Source organism: Ochotona princeps, chromosome 13 (assembly GCF_030435755.1).
Source record: "Ochotona princeps isolate mOchPri1 chromosome 13, mOchPri1.hap1, whole genome shotgun sequence".
NCBI lineage: Eukaryota > Metazoa > Chordata > Mammalia > Lagomorpha > Ochotonidae > Ochotona > Ochotona princeps.
In genome coordinates this window covers 2,928,438-2,943,449 of record NC_080844.1, presented here as the reverse complement: position 1 = coordinate 2,943,449, position 15,012 = coordinate 2,928,438, and the positions used below count along the sequence as shown (strand labels likewise).

The window sequence follows — 15,012 nt, the reverse complement described above, 5'->3', positions numbered from 1 at the left end:
CCCTGATTGTCATCCTTGCTTATGGCTTGCTTACTTTTTATCTGGGAGTAGCGCATTTCTAAGGAGATTTTGTAGAGTTGGATTTGTGTTGGCATAATCTAATTTCTCTTTGCTGTGGAAGTATCTAGTTTCATTCTCGTATACAAATGAAATCTTTCTAGGTAGAGTATTCTTGGTTGACAGTTGTTCTCTTTCAGTACTTGAAAGATTTTGTTCCACTCCCTTCTTGCCTGGAGTGTCTGTTCTGAGAAGTCGGCAGTGATTCCGATGGTCCTACCTCTAAATGTAAGCTTCTCTTTGGTTCGTGCTAACCTTAGGATTCTTTCTTTGTATTCACTGGAGGGTAGCTTGATTACCACGTGTCTTGGGGAGAATCGTTTTGCGTCCACCCTGTGGGGAGTCCTCTGGCCTTCCTGAATTTGGATTGGGTTCATGTTCCAGGTATTTTGGAAGTTCTCCTGCATAATTTCCTCAAGTATTGGTTGTATACCTGTCTCTCTTTCCACTCCTTCTGTTAGCCCCATGATTCTGATATTTGACTTCTTGATGTTGTCATTCATCTCCTGGATCGTCTTGGTCGCCTTGTGTAGTTGTGACTCTAGTTGGTTAATAATCTGCCTGCTTTCATTCTGGGAATCTTCCAAGTCAGATATCCTGTCTTCTGCGGCTGTAATTCTGTTGGCTAAGCTCTCAACTTTGTTCTTCAAGTCTAGGATCTCGTTTTTGAGTGATTTTGTTTCTGTGATTATGTGGCTTTTAAAATCTTTGAGCTCCTCCCATCGTTTTTCATTGTCTCTGAAGAGTTTTAGAATTATTTTTATGAACTCCTTATCAGAGACGTCTTCAATTTCTTCATCTGTAATCTCTGCAATTGACCAGGCTTTATGGTGGCTTTTTGGGGTGGAGCAAGCTGTGTCTATGTCACTAACTCTCTTTTTCTGTCTCATATTTGTGGCCCAAGGTGTTGCTGGATTCTCACCCTTGACCTCTGTTGCCACCTAGTGGGTGGCCTGAGGTCTTGCTAGCCTAGGTTTTTGTTTTCCTTCTGGCCCAGGGAGTTTTTGTTTTTTTTTGTTTCCCTTCTGGGTTTCAGGTTTCAGCGCCTTAGGTTTCAGTGCCTTAGGTTTCAGTGTCTAGGCGCCCGAAAGTCGCCTCTTTCCCCTGGCCTGGGTTGGCCCAGAATTTAGTTTAACTGTGGTCCTGGGGATTTCACCCTTGCTGCCGCAGCTGCTGGCAACCGCACTTCAGGGTCCTAGCGCCCTTCCAGTACCGCAGCGTTTCGGTAAGGGGGGAATATGTGTTAGTTAGCTGTCCCTGTCTTTGCCTGGATCCCACCAAGGTTACCAATATCGTCACCAGTGCTAGTGGTTTCAGCACTCCTGCAGTCTCTAGCTGCCACTGGAGAGGCTTTGTGCAATGACTTCCTAAAGTGGCAGGCAGGTTTTTTTGAGTGGGCTCCTGCTGGGAGAACCTGTCAGGCCAATTCAGCTGAGCCTGCTCTGATTTGTCCTCTCCAGCTGAGCCCAGCAGGGGATTCTGCCTGAGTGAAGCTACTTTCTCAGTTGCACTTTCTCAACAGTGGAAGCAGAGCCTTGAGAGGCACAGAGCTGTGAGGGGCACGCAGCCGTGCCCCTACTAGTTTGCTCTTCTGCCCAGGTTGTGAGGTTCTGCTGAGTGTTACCCAGCCTCTGGAGCTCAGGCTGAGCCCAGCAATAGGATCCACGGGATTCTCTAGCAGCCTGTCCACTGTTCGGAGCTGATATGGGGATTTCGAAGTCCCAGTCCCACAGCACCGCTCCAGTTCCCTCTGTACTCTCTCAAAGCTGCTGAGCAGTTGGGAGGCACGCTTCTGGGAAATCTCCCCTGCTTGTCCTCCACGACTGCAGAGGATGATGCCCCTGCAGAAGGATTGGTGCCGCTATCGGTGTGGGTGTATGAGCCCTCATGTATTTATGAAATTAAAAATAATGACTGTTTTTCAGCTAGGAATAAGAGAGGCAATTAAAAGGCCTGAGATGTCTAGCCTGCAGTGTGATGTGATTTTATTTCGGAATTCATGGCTTGGAGCACTGTGACACTGAACTGCTTTTCAAAAGAGACAGACATGATCACTAATGAGCTTGAGTCACCTCAGTCTATAACATCAGGAAGCAGGGACAGAGTTGTATCAACTTAGGTTTACAATTCTAAAATGAGAGACAGCCTTAGGAGCTGGTCTTAGAATGACTATTCCTGAATCCTACCCAAGAGTTCTTCTCAGGCTGTAGGAGAATGATATAGAATTTGGGGACAAAGATGCAGCCCAGGAGACCCACACCAGAGGCCAAGATGGAGAAGACCTCCACGGCCACCATGAACTTCCCCTTGGTGCTGTGGTACACAGGCAGGAAGGTCACCCACACACTGCAGAACACTAGCATGCTGAACGTCAGGAACTTGCCTTCACTGAATGTGTCAGGCAGATTTCTTGCAAGGAAAGCCACAGTGAAGGTCCCTAGGGCCAACGAGCCCAGGAATCCCAGCACACAGTAGAAGGCAATGATGGAGCCCTCGTTGCACAAGAGGATGATGTGTCCATGCTCAGAGTGTGCATCTGTGTCCACAAAGGGAGGCGATGTTGCCAGCCAGATGCCACAGAGTCAGTTGGATGAAGAAGCAGATGGGAATGACAGCGTTTGGGGCTCCAGATACCAGCAATCACCTCATGGTACTTCCAGGCTTCATGGCCTTAAAGCCAGAACCACAGTGATGGTTTTGGCCAGCACGGCAGAAACAGACAATGTGAACATGAGAGCAAACGTGATTTGTCTTAGGAGGCAGGTGACTGTGTTGTGATGTCCAATGAAGAGGAAGGAGCAGAGGAAGCAGATGAAGAGTGAAATGATCAGGATGTAGCTGAGGGTACGGTTACTGGCTCTGTCAATGTGTGTGTCTTGGTGCTTCACAAAGACCCCAAGGAAAGCAGCTGTGATAACAGACAGGGATAGAGCCGTGCAAGCCAGTGCCATTCCCAGGGGATCTTTGAAAGCCAGGAAGGTCACTTTCTTGTCCAGGCATTGGTTATGCTCTGCATTGGCATACTGGTGATCAGGACTTATCACACACTGGTCCATATCTGGTGGGAAGGGAGAGAAGCCTTCAGCTCACATCCAGTTGGTTGTCTCTGATTCACAGGCCCCTCTCTGAGCCCACTTGGGTGACTATGCCTTAACTGTTGTTTGAGAGAGGGCATTCCAGGAAAGGATTAGGAAGAACTGTCAATTAATAATGCCCACTTCCCCAGTGTTTGGGAATCATTCATTCCTTCACTCTACTTGGTATCCTCTGTGCTGATGAGAACAGTGTGTATGCTCAGATTTCCATGAAGTCTACTGGTACAGTTCTTGATGGTTTAAAAAATATGCCCTGGGCCCGGCGGCATGGCCTAGCGGCTAAAGTCCTCGCCTTGAACGTGCCAGGATACCATATGGGCGCTGGTTATAATCCCGGTATCTCCACTTCCCATCCAGCTCCCTGCTTGCGGCCTGGGAAAAGCAGCCGAGGACGGCCAATGCATTGGGACCCTGCACCCATGTGGGAGACCCGGAAGAGGTTCCAGGTTCCCGGATTCGGATCAGCGTCCATCGGCCCGTTGCAGCTCACTTGGGGTGTGAATCATCGGACAGAAGATCTTGTCTCTCTTCCTCTCTGTGTATCTGACTTTATAATAAAAAATAAATAAATCTTTAAAAAAAATATGCCCTAAACTTTTTCATCACTAAACTTGCAAATTCCTTGTTCGTGTTTTTTTCAACCTTGGAAGGGAAGACCTTGGAGGTAGAGATTTCCATGGTCATATGTATGCCATACACTCTTGTTGCATCCTCATGTGTGGCATGAGCAGACAGCCTCCTCCTGCCTTATTTTAATGTTATACTTCCCTCCCATACCTCACATCCTACTCAACCAACCAACCATTCTTCCCAAGCTAATATGATGCCATGGTGAGTGGTGAAGTTTCAGTGTCAGTTGGTGAAAGCGCCTGACCATATTTAGTAGCAAGTGTGAGAAGAAATGCACTAGAAGACTGTGTGGCAAATATGGGTGGGAAGCAGAGTAGAGGTGAAATTCCAGTTCTGTATTGCTGATAATGTGGATTTTATTTACTTTCTCTAAATACATACATGTTTAGAAGCAGATCATCTCCAAAGTGATGACCTGGGTTACAACAATGTGGTTTCTAACTATTGCCATAGCCCTCCCTGCTTTCACTGATATTGTGCAAATGATCTTCATTTCTAACTGAAAACTGCCCCTTCTCCTGTGAATTTCATGAGATACTGCTGTTGCTGTTCAGTCATCAATCACAGATAAGTGCTGAATTCATAAAATCATATTTCCTATCACTTCTCAGCCTTTTGGCTAGGATCAAGTGAAATCATTTTTCCTGTAGTTACATTATTATTAGCATGACTGTTCCAGGGGTGAACAGGCTGAATTCTGGGATGTGCACCAATGCGGACCCATCTGAAGGTGCTTTTGCTTATTTTGGAGTATGTGTGTGAGCACATATTTCTGGAATAGTACCTTACAAACTTTGTATTGCTGAAGTCACCAGGCAGGATTCAGTCACACCAGATTAATGGTTCTCAACCCATTTTTTCTATTTTAATCAGTCTTGAAACAATGAGAAATTTTTCCCTTGTGAAAGTTAAAAATCACCTCTACACTGCTGACCAAGCACAAATATCAGAACAGAGTTTCTAAAATGACTGTAAGGCTGTTTGACATGTCCAATGCTTTCTTGATATATTGCAGAATCTTTCTCCACAGGAATTTGCAGTTTCATGTAGATTCTACAACATGTTGAACAAATCTATCACTATAATATGACATTGACATTTCAGAATCTTTACAGAGATCCCTGAAATGTTGGTCTGCATCAACGGACTCTGATACACACACACACACACACACACACACACACACACACACACTTGGTATCCTTATTCTTTCCTCCTGAACCATTGTCCTGGTGCTTCATAATATTGCTTGTTTTGTACAAGAATCCACCTGACATGGTTGTCTTAGATTTTCTTCACTTTCATTCATATTCACATTCTGTCTCTAGGGTCTTTGATGAGTGTGCTCTCACTGATCTACTATGCAAGGTACAATTAGTGCTTGGATGGTCTGCCTGTCCCTTCCATATGTGGTGTCCTGTTCATATTTCATGTCACGATTCACCCTCCATGTCACCCATACCAGCCTTCCTTTGTCATTCAATCTCTTCTGTATGTTCTTGGTAACAAAAGAAGAACACTGTAGCAGGGAGAGCTCCTTGATTAGCAGGATTATTCCTGATTATACAAATGTCAATGAGGTGGTCACAGAATGTGGGTAAGAATTCGCATTAATTTTTAGCATATTGGTTACTCATTGCTATGTCAATTAATTCCATAACGATGTAAATTTTTGCTGATGACATATTGGAAGGGTTTCCCTAAGAAGCCGTTGAACTAGGCTGGATAGTAAGATGCTGGACTCTATGTTTGGTATACGCTTGCAGAAAGGGAATCAGCTGAACTTAAATGGTGGTCATGTAACAAAGTGGAGCAATCCACCATGGGGGAAGGGTGTGGGGAGGGGTGGTGGAATTCCCAGTACCTATGAAACTAATACAATACAATTAATGAATAATATATGTATATATATATATATATAATAAAAATAAAAATAAAAAAACCAAATTTATTCCTTTCTGCAGGTAGCAAGAATTTTCTCTAGTGGTATCCCAAGTCTTCATATTTCTTTGGGGCAAATGCAAGAACAGCAGACGGTTCAGAATTTCTTCATGAAAAATATATGAGCTTACCCATTCTAATTGGCATTCTCATTGTCTGGACAGAGGATGCAGTCAAAACAGCAGGTAGGTTCTCCCTCCCGGGTGGTCCTACTGAACCCAGGGCCACAGCTGAGGCTGCACATTGAGCGTGGGGTCTGTGGAAAATGATGTATCTGTTGGTCACGGATGGGGCTGGTTATGAAAACCCTTCCAGGAGAGTGATTTAGAGTTTGGGAATCCTACACGCTTCAATTGTGAATATTTGATTTCTAATACACTGAGTGTACGCCATGTTGTGCATGCCTGGAGGCAAGGAAATAGATTTACAACCTACAGGGAACAGTTGTGTATATTTTCCATCTTTCAGAGGATGAGAACACGAGAAAATACTGAAGTGGAAAAGGGGGTAGTTTAAGGCCCCTCTGTGATTTCTGAGGCCATGTGGCACTGAGTCACACCCTGATGGTGCCACAGTTTGCAGAAGGGGGTCACATGATGAACTCACCTGTGTGATCCCCGTGGCCCACTCTACCAACTCCTCAGAGAGAGACAACTGTTGACCTGGTGGATCATAGAAGAAGAAGTGTCCCACTTTCACAGTATGGCCAAGTCCTTCAGGAAAATTCCAGAAGTTGAGGATGTCAAATGCTGCTGCCAACTTTCCTTTCTGGTCCAAATTGACAGGGTCACCAGCAGGATTAGTAAATTGGAGGCTCTTGAGAATGGAGTGCATTTCCTGCAAGAAACACATTATCCTGCGAGAAAGCTGACCACGTGTGAAGACACAGGCCCAAGTGTGACAAAGCCTCTGTCTGTGACCACTGCCTTTCAATGAACTGCATCACACAAAAGAAATAACACATGCTCAGACTGCTAGATCTGAACTGAGTGGATGGGAAGCTGGGCTGTTTGTAACCGCAGCCCTGGTACTGACCTTGCACAAACTCTCTGGTCCATGGCACATGGCTGGTGATGGAAACATCTGACCTATGCCCTGCACCACCTAGACACTGCACCCCTACAGGAGAACTTGTGAGAATGGAACCAGAGGCTCCTGTGGGGGGATACTCCCACATGAAGGAGTCCATAGGGAAATATGTCAGCTAGAGCACCTGTCAGGGCAGGAAGACAGCATACCTGCCAGTGGGGAATCATCACCTTCCCACCAGTCCCTGGTGGCTGTGCTTCTGACTTGTGCTGAAGCATCTTGTGCAGACTGGGCCACAGCACATACTACATTATATATGTAGTAGCTCCCATCACTCATTGTCTTGTAAAAAAAGGTGCCAGGCAAGCCATTCCAGAGAGGCATCTGGGGGACAGCCCTGATGTGTCCTGCTGTCAGCTTCAGAAACGGAGCAATTAAAGGCCTGAGAGCAGAACAGGGCAAGGTAAATGTCTTCTAGGTAATCGGCAGGGGTTGCTGTTCATAGAAAGGTTTGGAAACTTGAGATCTCACTGTGGTGGTGAGAGAGGATGAGGGTCCCATGGAAGATGTTCAGCAGTAAGTGTTGCACAGTGCTGTCAAATTCCAAGTGAGAACTTGTAACCTAGACTTTCCCGTTATCAGAGAGCATTCCAGGTAAAATTTCAGGATCCTAAATGATGCCATGTCACCCAATAGAATAACCACATTAGTTGCTGATGCCATGATGCAAAATATAGGTGCAAAAACTAATGGAGTTTGAAAACTCTGCTCCACTGGGATCAGTTCCACAAAAGCCAGGCAGAGGCCAGGCAGAGGCCATGCTCCTGCATCTGTCCTCTCAGATCAGACATAAATGACATATCTTCCTGGTGCTCTGAGATGGCCAACCCCACCCATGTACAACTGAAGTGCAGCATCAGGGAGACCATAGCGAGGGTCAGAGAAGTGTTCCTTGGTACCATCTGATAGATGGAGGGAAACTGACTGCTGTCACTCAGAAGAGGATCAAAAAGGCCAACTGTGAGCTGAGGAGGAAAAATGGATCAACATGTGAGTGACAGCACTGCTGTTAACACCACTTCCGTGTAGCAGGCATTATGGTACATGGAGTGCCTGAAAGATCAGAATATTTCAGTTTCCATTCCTCTCTCAGACTGAGACCTTTCTGGGTTATCAGTCATCAGAAGCATATGTCCAGAGAAACCCCCTAGCTCCTTCTCAGTTGGGCTTTGTGCTGCCTCAGAGGATCCTGGGGATCCTGCACACTCCAGTTCAGGGTACCCACTCTGGTCGGGATGTATATCCTTTCCCATACACCCTGTAGGTCTGAGAAGTATGTCCCAAGGAAATGGGTTTTGTTCTCCCCCCTTTTCCCATGCACCTTCACCTGTGGGATTCTATACAGTTCCAGCAGCATCCCCGTATGCACCGAAACTCCAGTCTCGGATATGACTGCCACAGCCTTGGCCCCTCTTCTGCATGTGTAGTTAGGGATGCCTCTGTCCAGTCCTGTCAGCCACGTGAGTGGATTCTTCAGTATCCTCATATCACTATGCATGACATTGTAGAGATGAAATCCTAGAGTGTGGTTGGGCAGGAGGTGGGGGCATTCCTGGTGATCTCCTCGACAGCAAACACCAGGGCCAACACCTGCTGGATACTCTTGGATTGAATCCTGCACATAGGGATTGTGGATATTTGTACAATTGCAGCTTTCTGAATAATGAGTGAAAACAAAACGCAGACCTGAGCTGCCCATGGTCCATCAAAAGTCTTCAAGGGGTAGGAGGAGGGCATGGCAGACAGCATACCTCTGGGAAGTTCAGTTCCAGCACAGCAGTACCCAGAATCAGGCTCAGATTCTGTTCTAGAATGAATCTGCCTGAGAGGCCTCAGGGGACAGTACAAGTGCCTGCATCCCTGCCACCCACGTGGGAGAATGGGTTTGTGTCCTGGCTCATGGCTTTTCCCTGGCACAGTCCCCACATCTGCAGGAATGTGGAAGGTGAGCCAGCAGATGAGTGAGCTTTCTCATCTCTTGCTCTGTCTGACTTTCACACAAAGAAGGAATGTGGCATTCTGTGCTATAAAGGACAGCTGCTAGGAATTCCTACACAATGTTGCTGACACAGCTACTCAAATGAACTTAGTTTTCCATGATTTAAATTGATAAGAGCAAATGGGCCTAATGGCTAACATACTAGGATAGTGCAGTACATACGGTTTATATCACTTTGTATTAAAAATTTTCAACAGCAATGGTGATAACAGAATCAATGCACATGTATATGGAAACATTCAGAACATAAATCAGTCAACAGTATCTTAAAACGGACATGTTGTGCTACAGCATCAGGCCATGGAGCAGGTTGTACACACATGGTTTGTACATCTGGCCTGAGAGTGCTCTCTGGGCCAACTTCCTAAGCACCTGCCCACACGCATTTGATACCTATGCAAGAGCCTCCCTGTCTCTGCAATGGACAGGAAGTAACAATGTCAGAGTCAAGCACAGTCCAGCACCAGATGCAGTTTCGGCTGCTTCTGTTGTCTCATGGGAAATCTCACCTTACCCTGCTGGGCAGAAGCTCTGAATGCTTACAACAGAAGGAAGGGATTTAGGAGGGCTGGACAGGGTGCTCTCAAAATGCCCAGCCAGCCAGGGGAGTGGGCTCTGCAAACAGCAACGGGGGAATGAAGGCATGTGAGAGGCATGTGTGAGAGGTGCTAATCCAACAAGCTCCCCAGTATGAATGAGCCCTTGGGTCCTCCCACCTGTTCACTAAACACAGCAGCGTGTCAGAATGCAAACACCCCCTCGGCTTCCAGTCCTGACATGCAGAGAAACAATAGATCCACTGAGACAGAGGGTGAAGCTGAGCAGGCATTGTGTGAACACACTGCAATCCCATCCCAATGCTGGTTTCCCCGCAGCACCTGGGAGTTTATAGGACTAACACATCTGGAAACAGGCAATTTACAGGGAATACCTCTCTTGAGGGTGACTCTGTGCAGGCGATTCTGAGAGATTGCTTTCTTTGGCTTTATGATAAATGTATAATTGTATGCATTGACCCTTGGTTTACTTCTCACACAATAATAGAAAATTGCACATTTCTGCTTGAAAATAAATGCCTGTGAGTTTCTATTGAGTATAGCAACAGCCCAGATAAAAATAGCAACCTTGAGATCCCACAGGGCTGGATACAGAAAAAATTCATTTATCTTTGTTCCTGGAAGATGCCATAGAAACCCAGGGAGTTCCAAGTGCAGATCCCACATGCCAGACACTGGCTGCAGTGGGCACTGGGGAGGGATGGAGAAACAGTGAACAGCACTGACCCTGACTACCAGCCCACAGGGATACCTTCTCCCCAGAGCAAGATGAGAGCAGTTTCAGTGTCCTGGTGCCTGAGATGACTGTGCCAGGGGGCATTCTGCTGTCCACCCTGAGTGCACATGGCCTGGGGAGGAAGTTTTAGGAAGTGTGGCAGTGTTCGGCACCCACTCTCCTTCAAGAAGCTAAGTTCCCCCTGACCTCTGTAGGATTGCAACAATCCTGGGGCCAGAAACAAATCAGCTGCTCTCTCAGACTCTGGGAACTCTCCTCTTGGGGAACTTCTGCCCAGGCTATGATGAGTAAAAGGTAAGGAGCATGACCATAGGTTTGGGCCCTTGCCTGTCTGACTCAGTGTCCCTGAGTAGGTTGGGTTCTCCATGGCTCTGAGTCCACTTGTGGCAATGAACCTACTGTTTCTCTGGTCTAAGTGAGGTCAGAGGCTGCAAGCACACAAGCCAGCCATGACATTCGTGCCTTCCACATGTGCTCCCAGCCAACACCAAAACAAATAACTGTCCTTCCCTTGTCCAGGAAAACCACAGAGGCTACCCCAGTGTGCAGTGCTGAGCAGGAAATTGGGACAGTTCATGTAGAGAAGCTGAGTGACTGACAGCATGTGGTTGCCAATGCCGCACTGGGAGAGCCCTGGGCTGAGGACTGTGGAGCTCAAAGCACAGGGAGGAACAATACCCTTCCTCCTGAAGCACACAGAACTTCTTTCCCTAGAGTGCTGTGTCCATCAGACCCCAACTGAAGCCCCCATGTTTTGGGGAGAGAGTTCAGTAACACCCCACGCAGGGATATGAACTACATTCACCTCACAGCTTTCAGGGACGTGACAGATAACCAGCAGGACTTTCAAATTCAAAGGTATAACCAAAGTATGCCTAACCATCTAAATACGGGATTTTCTTCAGGAAAGAACGGACTTGTGTAGATGTAATATAAACAGACGGGGAAGCAGGCAGAGAGCATCAGATCTCCATGCATGGAAACACCGCGGTACACTAGTGGACAGCATTTGGAGAGATTCACCTGGCATACAAGGCAGGGAAGCTGCAGGATGAGAAGGAGAAACATCAGAAGAAGCATCTGGGATTTTGTGTAAAATGCTAAGAAGCAGGGGCAGGAAACAGGCCAGGTGGGGAAGGTGCACATGTATATCATGTGTGTATGCTGACTGTGGGATGGAGTGGCCCGTGTAATACACCTCCAGCTGAATACTGACAAACTCCCTGGAGGAAGGCAGGGCCCTCCTGGCCCTGGGGTCATGCCAGTGCAGGATCCTATGCAGGTAAAAACACAAGATACAAAATATATTTACTCATCATCCTTATCCACCTCAGCTGCCATCATGTTGTCCAACTCCATTGACAGCAAAATCCGAGGCAGAGTGCCCCTGAGATGTGCACCAGAGACCTTGTCAAGGAACCACTTTGATTATCCAGGTGGTTATGAAAGGGGTTGGGTGAGATCATGCAATAGCATCCTAACTTGAACTCCCCCATATCCCCTCCAGCTACATACTTTTTTTCCTGGTGTCCACTCTGTTCTCACACCAATCCTGGGTGTGTAAATACCCACAAATATATCACTTTCCCACTTAGTGTGGAAGCACAAATCACTTTTGTTTAAGATTTGTTTATTACCATTGGTGAGCAGACTTACATAAAGAAGGAGAGAAAGAAATATATGGTCCTTCTGTTGATTCACTCCTGAATCTATAATGAACACAGATGTCAAGAAAAATTGGAGGCATGAAGGCATGTGAAAGAATTCTAGAATGCTGGTAAATGTTTTTTAATTCAAATTTTAAACAGGAAGTGACAGATTAAAAATCTTTGGATGTCCTTCTATTGTGAATCTGCCTCCCCAATAAAAAGAAATAAATCTTTTTAAGACATAACCATTTTCTCTAGGTTGTAGCCACTGGGCCCCATGCCACTGTGGAGAATTTTCCTTAAATGATTGAGTGAAGATGAAATAAAAATATTCAGAACAAACCACAACTTAAAATTTTGTCATCACTTATCTGGCCTTACACACAATGATTTGCACACAATACACTAATGTGTCTTTGAAGCAGCAGAGGTCAGAGCAAGTGGTTGGACACCTGCACCCACATGGGAGACCTGGAAGGAGGTCCTTGCTCCTGGCTTCAAAGCAGCCCAGCACCAGCTCTGGCAGCTGTTGGCGGCATGAAAGCATTCCCTCTCTCTGTAACTCTGAGTTTCCCCTAAATACATAAACTTTAAACCAAAGCTTGTGACTGTGGTGTGAAAGCAAGCAGGGTCTTTAAAATGCACAAGATTGTCTTCACACGTGCACTCATTTACCTGGGTTTTACTCCTGAACAATTCTATCACACTAAGTTTATATTTTCTTTCCATCAAGCTATTAAATACACTTCTCCTTCATTTATTATTGTGATAAGCATGATGAAGTAGAGAAACATGTAGGCCAGACTGGGTCAGACCTAAATACTCTGTGTGTAAAGTGTCATGAAAATGAAGCAAAAATTTGCTCTGACTAAGCTGCAGGCCACACTGGTTTGTGTTAGGGCCTAGTTTGTGCTGGGCAGAATCAGGCTGGACTGCAACACCCATTGGTTCCAGTGGAAGACAGGGATGGAAACAGAACCAACCCAGCAATTGCAACCACCAGCTAATCAGGGCACTGGACTGTGCTGGGCCCTGTGCTTGCTAGTACATACAAGAATCTGGTCTGTGGCCCAGTGGCATTGCCTAGCGGCTGAAGTCCTCTCCGTGAACACCCTGGGATCCTATATGGGTGCCAGTTCTAATCCAACTCCCTGCTTGTGACCTGGGAAAGCAGTTGAGGATGGCCCAATGCTTTTGGACCCTGCACCTGTGGGGGAGATCTGGAAGAGGTTCCTGTTTACTGGATTTGGATCATCATAGCACTGGCCATTGCGCTCACTTTGGGAGTGAATCATTGGACTGAAGATCTTCCTCTCTGTCTCTCCTCCTCTCTGTATATTTGACTTTGTAATAAAAATAAATAAATCTTAAAAAAGAAGAATCTGGTCTGGGAACACCTGAGACAAAGTTTCTTTGGCGATCTCCCCAATTGAGCTTCTGGTCTCAGAACCCTAACCATGAAATGACAGAGGACATAACAAGTCAACCAACCACCTCAACTATATGTTGGCAGTGAAAAACTGGGCAAACGAAGACTCTATGATGGACTATGTCAATTAGTGGATTCTTCAACGACCTCATCATGCTTGGAGTGGTGAGAGTGGCAGTAATTCAAAACTGTTGAACTGTCAAAACCACTTGAGCAAGACCCTTGGAGCATGACCCACATCAGGGACCTGGGATGGGTGGGAGACTGGGTAGGACTCTCCCTTAAAATCTCATTTATATCACATATATTAAGGAAACAATACAGAACTAATTGCCTTGCCCATCGTCTTGTAGTGCTTGAACCTTTTTACCTTAATTATGTCAAGATTGTAAAAAATAAATAATAATTTAAAAAAAGAAGCAATACTTCAGAGAATGAGAAAAGCTCACAAAGCATCCCAATGAATGCCTGGTATCAAAATATGCTTAGAATTAGGAGTCACAACAACAACAATGATACAGAGAAGATCAATGACAATGGAAATTGGATATTTCTGCAGAGATAGATGTGTGGCTAAAAAGCATCATAAAACCTACTAACCAACAGTAACAGTAGACGTAGTCATCCAAATCACATTGAAATTCCACTCACATATACTAGGTCAGACACCATGATATTGCACATGGAAAGCAAAAGCTGCACAAGTGAGTGGGGTCACACAGGGAAATGCAGAGGGTGGAAAGACATAAGATGCATAATGCTGAAAACAATTAGATCCTCCTTAAAGAAATAGGCACAAAAGTCACCTATGACCTTATCATTCCACATTTAGGAGGATATCCAAGGGAACTGACAATATCCACTGAAGCCACTGTTTACACGCCAGTTTTCACAGCAGCCTACATAAAATAAATTTGCAAACAAACTCCTTGTCTACTTGTTGAGAGACAAAACTCAATGGGTCAATGCAATGAAGTGGCTATTTTCTCATGAACAGAGGCATATGTGAGGGATGCCAGAAAACAAAACATTTGAGGAAAGTAGGCCAACCCCATAGGTCATGCAGCACCGGGTGTTACTGATAAGAAATACTCAGCACAGTTATAATCAAAGAGCAGATCGGTGGCTGTGTGACTGTAAGCACAGAAATGGACAGTGACAGCTTAAGGGGCAACAAAATGTTCTCACAACTAGATAGTGATGACAGAGTACGCAACATGGCATGTGTTACCAACAGCTTGATTTCTTCAGGTGGAAACTACCAAATGTTGGTTCTATTACTTCCACCTGAAGAGGAAGATGTGTGTCCTTATGGTACTGTAGGCCAAATAAAGGACAGAGCCAAAGTAATTTCAAACAATGAATGGACAAAAGAGTATATGTTTTCTTAGGGCTATTTACATAGATAGAGGTACTTTGGTAGATCCTCCATCTTGGGGGGCACTATGAAGCCCACTCTGCTCCCCCAAACCCACCTATCATCTAACTGATTCATCTCCAGTCTAACCCAGTCACTAGCTAAAGCCAGTTGCTGCTGTGGCCCTCCACCACACACTCAGCTCCTCAGACTTGCACCCCTGGGATTGGTTGTGTATCCTCTGTGAAGCTATGTCCCCTCACAGCAAGTCCTATGGCCCCAAGGTAGGTCTAGGCCTGTGATAGTCACTCCTCTAGGGAGTCCAGGCAGCTAGCTGAGCTGGGGTGACCGCTCATGGGGGGGGTCACCTAACCTGGTTTGCCCATTACTGTCCTGTATATTGTAAAGGATAATGAAGGAATTTCTTCTTATTAATATTTGTTTTTACTAGAAAGGCAGATTTATAGAGAAAA

General features: G+C 45.8%; 1 pseudogene; it reads right to left on the bottom strand.

Moving 5' to 3' along the window:
• Positions 1–2,204: 2,204 nt before the first annotated feature.
• On the bottom strand, positions 2,205–8,511 carry LOC131477933 (vomeronasal type-2 receptor 116-like; annotated as a pseudogene).
• Between the last annotated feature and the right edge of the window lie 6,501 nt (positions 8,512–15,012).